The 7,755-nt window shown below is 47.9% G+C and overlaps 1 pseudogene; it reads left to right on the top strand.

Moving 5' to 3' along the window:
- Nucleotides 1–2,580: 2,580 nt before the first annotated feature.
- On the top strand, nucleotides 2,581–2,787 carry LOC142286519 (U2 spliceosomal RNA; annotated as a pseudogene).
- Nucleotides 2,788–7,755: the final 4,968 nt, after the last annotated feature.

The raw sequence follows: 7,755 nt of genomic DNA, 5'->3' as shown, positions 1-7,755 counted from the left end.
ATGACTAGAACATGACAATATCCTTTTAAGTACTAACCTATGATGCGTTCCTAAGCAGTTGATGTTATATGTTCTACATTTCATTTTCTGCATACTTTACAAGTAGTAGAATTTGCTTTGATATAGGCAACTGGATTTTCACAATGAAAAGGCAAAGGATAACGCCCGAAAAAGACGCCATACATTATGTCAGTGCCATCACTGACAAACCTGGATTGACCATGAAATACATCAATCCCCTTAAAGGTGAGTTAAAACAAGTTTTAACTAAATTGCCTTAATATTGTCATGCATTAGAATGACTGTCTTAGGTAATGATAAATATTTTCTACAGGAAGAGGAGTGTTTGCTGAAACTGAAATCGAAAAAGGGAGTTTTGTTGCAGAATATCGAGGCGAGCTCACGTATGCACTTACGATGGTAGACAACTACTCGAGATTTATGGTTGTGGTACAAGTCAAAGATCTAATGGCCCATACTGCAGCGAAGGTCTTCCAAGCACACTTATGCAGACCTCATGGCTACTCAGAGAGAGTCCTCACAGATCAAGGCACAGCCTTTGAAGCGGAAATCTTCAAGGACTTCTGCAGCTTTTACCGATGCAGGAAGATGCGCACTACACCCTACCATGCTCAAACCAATGGTTATCAACCTGCTCAGGACTTTACCCCATATTCCAGATGTGGCCTTACAAGTGATTTATAGAGGGGTAACAATACGTTGGGATCACCGGATCTAATCTCCCTTTTTATACACCCTAAAATCTTGTTTGCTTTAGAATAAACAATAACATCATAAAGGTATAGCAGTACCGTTTCAAAGTTTCGGTGTCCCAAGCAGCATTCCATCAGCCTCTGGAAGGTTCCTGGCAAATTGCACAGCTCGAAGGGCATGCTTTTGAACTCGCAGAGACCCATCGGGGTGGCAAAGGCGGTCTTCTCCCGGTCTGCCTCAGCAACGGACACTTGCCAATAGCGACTAGTGAGATCAAGGGTAGAAAAATAATTTGCAGTTCTCAATGCAGCTAGCTATTCCTCAATACAGGGGAGTGGTGCTGTCCTTCTTCTTTAACAGGACCAACGGAGCTGCCCAGAGGCTACAACTGTCACGGATAACCCCAGCCTCCTTCATGTTGCTCAACATGTCCTTGGTACACTGGTAATGTGCAGGTAGTTTTGGCTTATATCTCTCTTTGATGGGTGGGTGTGCACTTGTGGGGATGTAGTGTTTGACCCCTTTTATTCTTCAAAAGTCTAGCGGATGTTTGCTGAAGACTTGCTCGTATTCTTGCACTAGCCTGTAGACCCCCTTCTTGTGATGTGAAGGTGTGGAGTCAGTGCCTACGTGTAATTCCTTACACCACTCCTCTGGCTGACTTGGTGAGCTGTCACTGAATGGGTGGGCTGAAGCAATGGTGGATGCTGCTGTTTGGATAGCATGTGTATCTACTGAGAACAGCTTATCAATGGTGGCAAATCGGAGCAGCTTAATCTCTTGCTCTCCGCAGTTCAACACTCTCATGGGCACTCTTCCCTTCCATATTAATGAATAAAACTATGATGTAAATAGCATATAGATACCCCACAAATGCAGATAAAAGTAGGTTATGGGAAAAGGGGGAAGAGAGAAACAGGAAAATAGTGGAATAAAGTATACCTTCCAGGTGGGAGAGGAAATGGCAGCACAGCCAGTGGAGGTGAAGCAAGGGGAGCCTGCAACTAAAGAGTTGAGAGCGTTATCACATGGTGACTGAGCCTGATTGTAACGGGAGCATAGAGGTGCCGATCCTGTCTTACCTGCGTTGGTGTAGAAGTGGGTGTCCTGTGGTGGAGTCAGCTATGTGCAGTGGTGGCCGTGGGTTCTTTTATGTGCGACCGTAGTAATAGCTGCGCCCACTTCCTGTATGGGAGTGGAATGCAGTGAGGGTAATGGAACGCACGCCTGCGCATTTGTGTTTAACGTCGCGCATGTGCAGAACGGAGAAAAGGCTGCGCTCACTTCCTAATGAAAGGGAGTGAGACGCATCTGGGAAGGGAAGGGAAAAGATTAGGGTTTGGGGATGATGAAAGGGCTTTCTACGGGCAAGGATGGCAAAGGGTGGCAGTGACGGAAAGTCAGGCAGCCTGTCCTGTCCTGTCCTGTCCGTCCGTCTTTTTGTATCATGAATTGGAAAGACTGCAAGGGGGAGGGGAGGTGCTTGTGTCCAAAAGGAGGAGTTATTCAGATTCATTGCAGTGGGCGGCGGCTGCAAAAAGCACCATTCTTCTTGTTTTTGCTCTGCAAAACAGCCTTTTCAAGGGTTGGCTTGGGTGACAAAATGTCTTCTGTAGGCGTGGGTTTGTCTCCCTCTCCCTAAGATGTGTCCGGTATAGGCCAGGGTGCCACTCAAGGCCGTAACCAATTCGGGTTATAGCTTCTCGGCCTTTTGGCTAAGATCAAGTGTAGTTTCGGAGGACGCTACCTTGGTCGGTACTGGAAGGTGCCTGGGATTGCACGTCTGCCGGCCTTGAGGAAGTGTGTGCGCCTTCTGGTGACACATAGCCCTCTTGTGCCTGGACGGTTCCCAGGCAACGGGAGGCGATCACCTTTGTTATTTTGAAGTCCTACTGATAAACAGAAAAAAAAAAAAATTAAATCTGTTCTTATCAGTTTAATATCTGATACGTCCCCTCTCTGGGGACCATATATTAAATGGATTTTTAGAACAAGGAGATGGAAAAAATCTTGCTCTGTCCACTGCACGCATTGACCTGGTATTGCAGTACCTCCAGGACCGGTGCACCCCTTCTTAACCCAGTTTCCAAAAGCAGAACTCAATTCACCTGATTCAAATGAGCCCCATTAGTTAATTGAAAGAAAGCAAAAACTTTATATGCACCTCAATTTGGCCAATTCACTTTTCACACTTTCACCCTTTTTTTTATCTTTCACACCTTTTACTTGCTTTATTGATGCAAAAAGCTGTGCCAAATAGCAAACTCATCTCCACTCAACTTGACCAACTCTGCTATGTCCCGTGCAGTATCTTATTCTCAGTCTTATCTAGATCATTTGCAATTGAATAGAATAGATCCCTTTTGGCTGCTTATGACTGTGTAAAATATGTAGTTTTACTGGGCTGGGATGAGAGAATCCATTGAAGCATGGTGTAGGGATTGTGGTTCCTGTGTGCTAAGAAGAGAGGCTGGCACCAGCCAGAAAGCCCCATTGCAGCCAATAATCACTTAATAACTTTTTCAACTTGTCATCATATGGGAGGCCTTCCATTCCTTGTAGTAGTCTAGTTGCCCACCTTTGAACTGACTCTAACTTCTGAATGTCCTTATTAAAATGTGGAGCCCAAAACTGGTTCCCATATTCCAGATGTAGCCTTACAAGTGATTTATAGAGGTGTAACAATACGTTGGGATCACGGGATCTAATCTCCCTTTTTATACACCCTAAAATCTTGTCCCAAGCAGCATTCCATCAGCCTCTGGAAGGTTCCTGGCGCATTGCACAGCTCGAAGGGCATGCTTTTGAACTCGCAGAGACCCATAGGGGTGGCGAAGGCGGTCTTCTCCCGGTCTGCCTCAGCAACGGACACTTGCCAATAGTGACTAGTGAGATCAAGGGTAGAAAAATAATTTGCAGTTCTCAATGCAGCTAGCGATTCCTCAATACGGGGAGTGGTGCCGTCCTTCTTTTTTAACAGGATCAACAGAGCTGCCCAAAGGCTACAACTGTCACGGATAACCCCAGCCGCCTTCATGTTGCTCAACATGTACTTGGTACACTGGCAATGTGAAGGTGGTATTGGCTTATAGCTCTCTTTGATGGGTGGGTGTGCACCTGTGGGGATGTGGTGTTGGACCCCTTTTATTCCCCCAAAATCTAGCGGGCTTCCCACCGGTAACCCGCTCCCCAGCTTGGATGGATGCTGAGGGAGCCCCTTTTGCCCGCAGGCTCTGGCCCTGGGAACTGTAGCCTTGGCGGTGACTGTGCTTCCCTCTACGGTGTGAGCTGTTGCCTTCAATCGGGTCTTGACTGCTGGGAAACCCTGGAGGTTCCTGTCGCTAACGGATTTGACCGGTTTTACGGCGACTCCTAGCCTGGTCGGGGTCCGTAGGCCCTGCCGGATGGTGCTGGCTTCTCTTCACTCCCCGATCTGGTACCGGCGGGCCACCGCCCATCCCCGGTCCGTACGGTTCACTCCAATCAGCCTCTCCTGCAGAAGGTCACCACCGTCTGCCAACCTTGCTGAGTGCCCGGGCCACACACCCGGACACGGTCAGTCTCCTCTCCTCTTCACTTCTCTAACTCCAAAACTGATCTCTAATCTGACTCCTTTTCCCGCCTCCAGGACTGTGAACTCCTCGGTGGGTGGGATCAACCGCCTGGCCCACCCCCTGGTGTGGACATCAGCCCCTGGAGGAAGGCAACTAGGATTTGTGTTTAGCTTCGGTGTGCCTAGCCGGAGTGTAGAGTGTGTTGGTGTAGTACCTGTGACGACCTGGCTTGTCCAGGGCGCCCATGTGGGGTGTTGGCAGTGTATTTGCGCCTGCGTTCAAAGGTTTGCTGAATGGATAACTGAACGCTGCGCTGGGACAAGGACGTGCTTGATGATGGTGTTATTTCTGAGTAGGCAACTGCAGGTGCAGGACCGGAGGAGGCTTGTTCGCAGGCAGCATGGACAGGGGATTGGCTCGCATGCACAACCAGCGAAGACGTAGCAGTGACATTAGCAAGCACTGCTCCTCGACTGTGTTGTACTTCCCACAAAGTCGGGTGCTTGGCTGACATGTGCCTGATCATGCTGGTGGTGGTCAGGCTGCTAGTTTTGGTACCCCTGCTGATGCTGGCACGGCAGGTGTTGCAAATGGCCTTTTTAGAATCATCTGGATCCAACTTAAAAAACTGCCAGACTCGGGAAGACCTAACATTTGTACAGGCACCTTGTGTCGTGTTGTTGTTCCGGGGAACGGTTGCCTGACTTCTGCCTGGAGCCACCACCCTGCTTCTTACTGCCTGTTGGGATGCTACGCCTCCCTCCCCCTGTGCACTGCTGTCCTCGCTCTGCATATCCTCCTGCCAGGTTGGGTCAGTTACTGGATCATCCACCACGTCGTCTTCCTCTTCCGCACCCTGCTCCTCCTCCTGACTTCCTGACAATTGTGTCTCATCATCGTCCACCCCTTGTTGAGACACGTTGCCAACTTCGTGAGAACGTGGCTGCTCAAATATTTGGCCATCTGTACATACGATCTCCTCATGACCCACTTCAACATGAGCTGGCGAGAGGCCAGAATGTGCGAATGGAAATGTGAACAGCTCTTCCGAGTGTCCAAGTGTGGGATCATTAATGTCCGAGGACGTGTACTCAGCCTTGTGGTAGGAAGGAGGATCAGGTTCTGAAATGTGCGGTGCAGTATCACGGCTACTGACACTTGACCGTGTGGAAGACAGAGTGTTTGTGGTGGTGCCAATCTGACTGGAAGCATTATCCGCTATCCAACTAACAACCTGTTGACACTGGTCTTGGTTCAAGAGCGGTGTACTGCTGCGGTCCCCAAGAATTTGGGACAGGACGTGCGAGCGACTAGATGTGGCCCTTTGTTGTGGCAAAATTAGAGCTTGCCCACGACCTCGGCCTCTGCCTGCACCACCATCACGTCCACTTCCTTGTTCCTTGCCAATGCCCTTGCGCATTTTGCAATGCTGTGCTGACGTGTATTCACTAGACTTGGGCGTTATATCAAAGTTTGTGCAAATTGTGCACCTGTACGCTGCCACCGACAGGCACACACGTGCGGTTTTTAAATGCAAGCACGGACGCACTAAGAACCTAACAGGTTTTAGGAGCAAAAATTAATGACGAGAACTCTGACACTATCAGCCACTGCTGACTGACGTGTATTATACACTACACTTGTGCGTTATATAATAGTTTGGTAAAAACGCACACAAGTGCACCTGTACGCTGCCACCGACAGGCACACACGTGCGGTTTTTAAATGCAAGCACGGACGCACTAAGAACCTAACACAGGTTTTAGGAGCAAAAATTAATGACGAGAACTCTGACACTATCAGCCACTGCTGACTGACGTGTATTATACACTACACTTGTGCGTTATATAATAGTTTGGTAAAAACGCACACAAGTGCACCTGTACGCTGCCACCGACAGGCACACACGTGCGGTTTTTAAATGCAAGCACGGACGCACTAAGAACCTAACACAGGTTTTAGGAGCAAAAATTAATGACGAGAACTCTGACACTATCTGCCACTGCTGACTGACGTGTATTATACACTACACTTGTGCGTTATATAATAGTTTGGTAAAAACGCACACAAGTGCACCTGTACGCTGCCACCGACAGGCACACACGTGCGGTTTTTAAATGCAAGCACGGACGCACTAAGAACCTAACACAGGTTTTAGGAGCAAAAATTAATGACGAGAACTCTGACACTATCAGCCACTGCTGACTGACGTGTATTATACACTACACTTGTGCGTTATATAATAGTTTGGTAAAAACGCACACAAGTGCACCTGTACGCTGCCACCGACAGGCACACACGTGCGGTTTTTAAATGCAAGCACGGACGCACTAAGAACCTAACAGGTTTTAGGAGCGACAATTGCTGAGAAGTCTGACACTATCAGGACTGTTTTAGACTGTGTACACCAGCCCCAGATATGATGAAGGCTGGTATACGGTCACCACTAGGAATGGCTATATACCCTGCCTGCCTGCCTGCCTGCCTGCCTGTATACTGCTACAATAGTCCTGACAAGGACTCTTTTGGTCACTAGCCTGTATTCCAACCTGGCTATACCCTGCCTGTATACAGCAACAATAGTCCTGAGAAGGACTCTGCTACTGTACTCCGACCTGGCTATACCCTGCCTGCCTGTATACAACTAGAATAGTCCTGAGAAGGACTTTTGGTCACACTGTTTGCAGCCCTGCTACGGAAATAGCTATAAAGGGCCGCAAACCTTTCCCTGAAGCAGCGACCCTCTCCCTGCACTGACTGTCTGGATAGCTGTGAGCAGAGCACAGCGCGCCCGCCGGTATAAAGGCTCGGTCACGCTGTGCAGGCCGGCCAATCACTGCAATTCCACAACTAACAGGGCTGTGGCATTGCAGTGGTCTGCCAGCCAATCCCTGCATGAGGGCTGGCTCTCAAAAGAGCGCCAACATGCAGGGATGAAGACTACGAGTACAGCACGAGTATCGCGAGATTACTCGGTCCCCGTCGAGTAGACCGAGTACAGTGATACTCGTGCGAGTACCGAGTAGTAACAAGCATGCTCGCTCATCACTATTTATTAGTAAAATGGCTTACACTCCCCTTTTTTCCACTTTTTTCTTCACTACTTTTATAAAGAAATTTTTCCTTTCTTTATTCTTAATGCAATTTTATATAGCAACACCACCATTTTTTGCCACGAACATAATTTTTCTTGTCCGTCATCCCGTTCACCCTTACAGGGTTGTGGACAGATGCACTTGTCACTACACTTCTAAGACTCAATACAGGGTCTGGAGCTCAATGCTCCCTTTTTGTTTTTTTTTTCTTCTTTTTTTTCTTTTTTTCATTTTGTCCTTCTTCTTCTTCTTTTTCTGATTTTTGTCTCAAAAAGCTGATGAAATTTGAAACACTATACCCCAGTGATTTTATAAATGTTTCTCAATATATCACTTGAGAACTTTTATGGCCGGTATTGTAACAGTTGACCATCCCGGCAGTATTTGAAATA

The sequence above is a fragment of the Anomaloglossus baeobatrachus genome, unplaced genomic scaffold, assembly GCF_048569485.1.
Source record: "Anomaloglossus baeobatrachus isolate aAnoBae1 unplaced genomic scaffold, aAnoBae1.hap1 Scaffold_661, whole genome shotgun sequence".
NCBI lineage: Eukaryota > Metazoa > Chordata > Amphibia > Anura > Aromobatidae > Anomaloglossus > Anomaloglossus baeobatrachus.
This window is presented reverse-complemented; position numbering and strand designations above follow the sequence as displayed.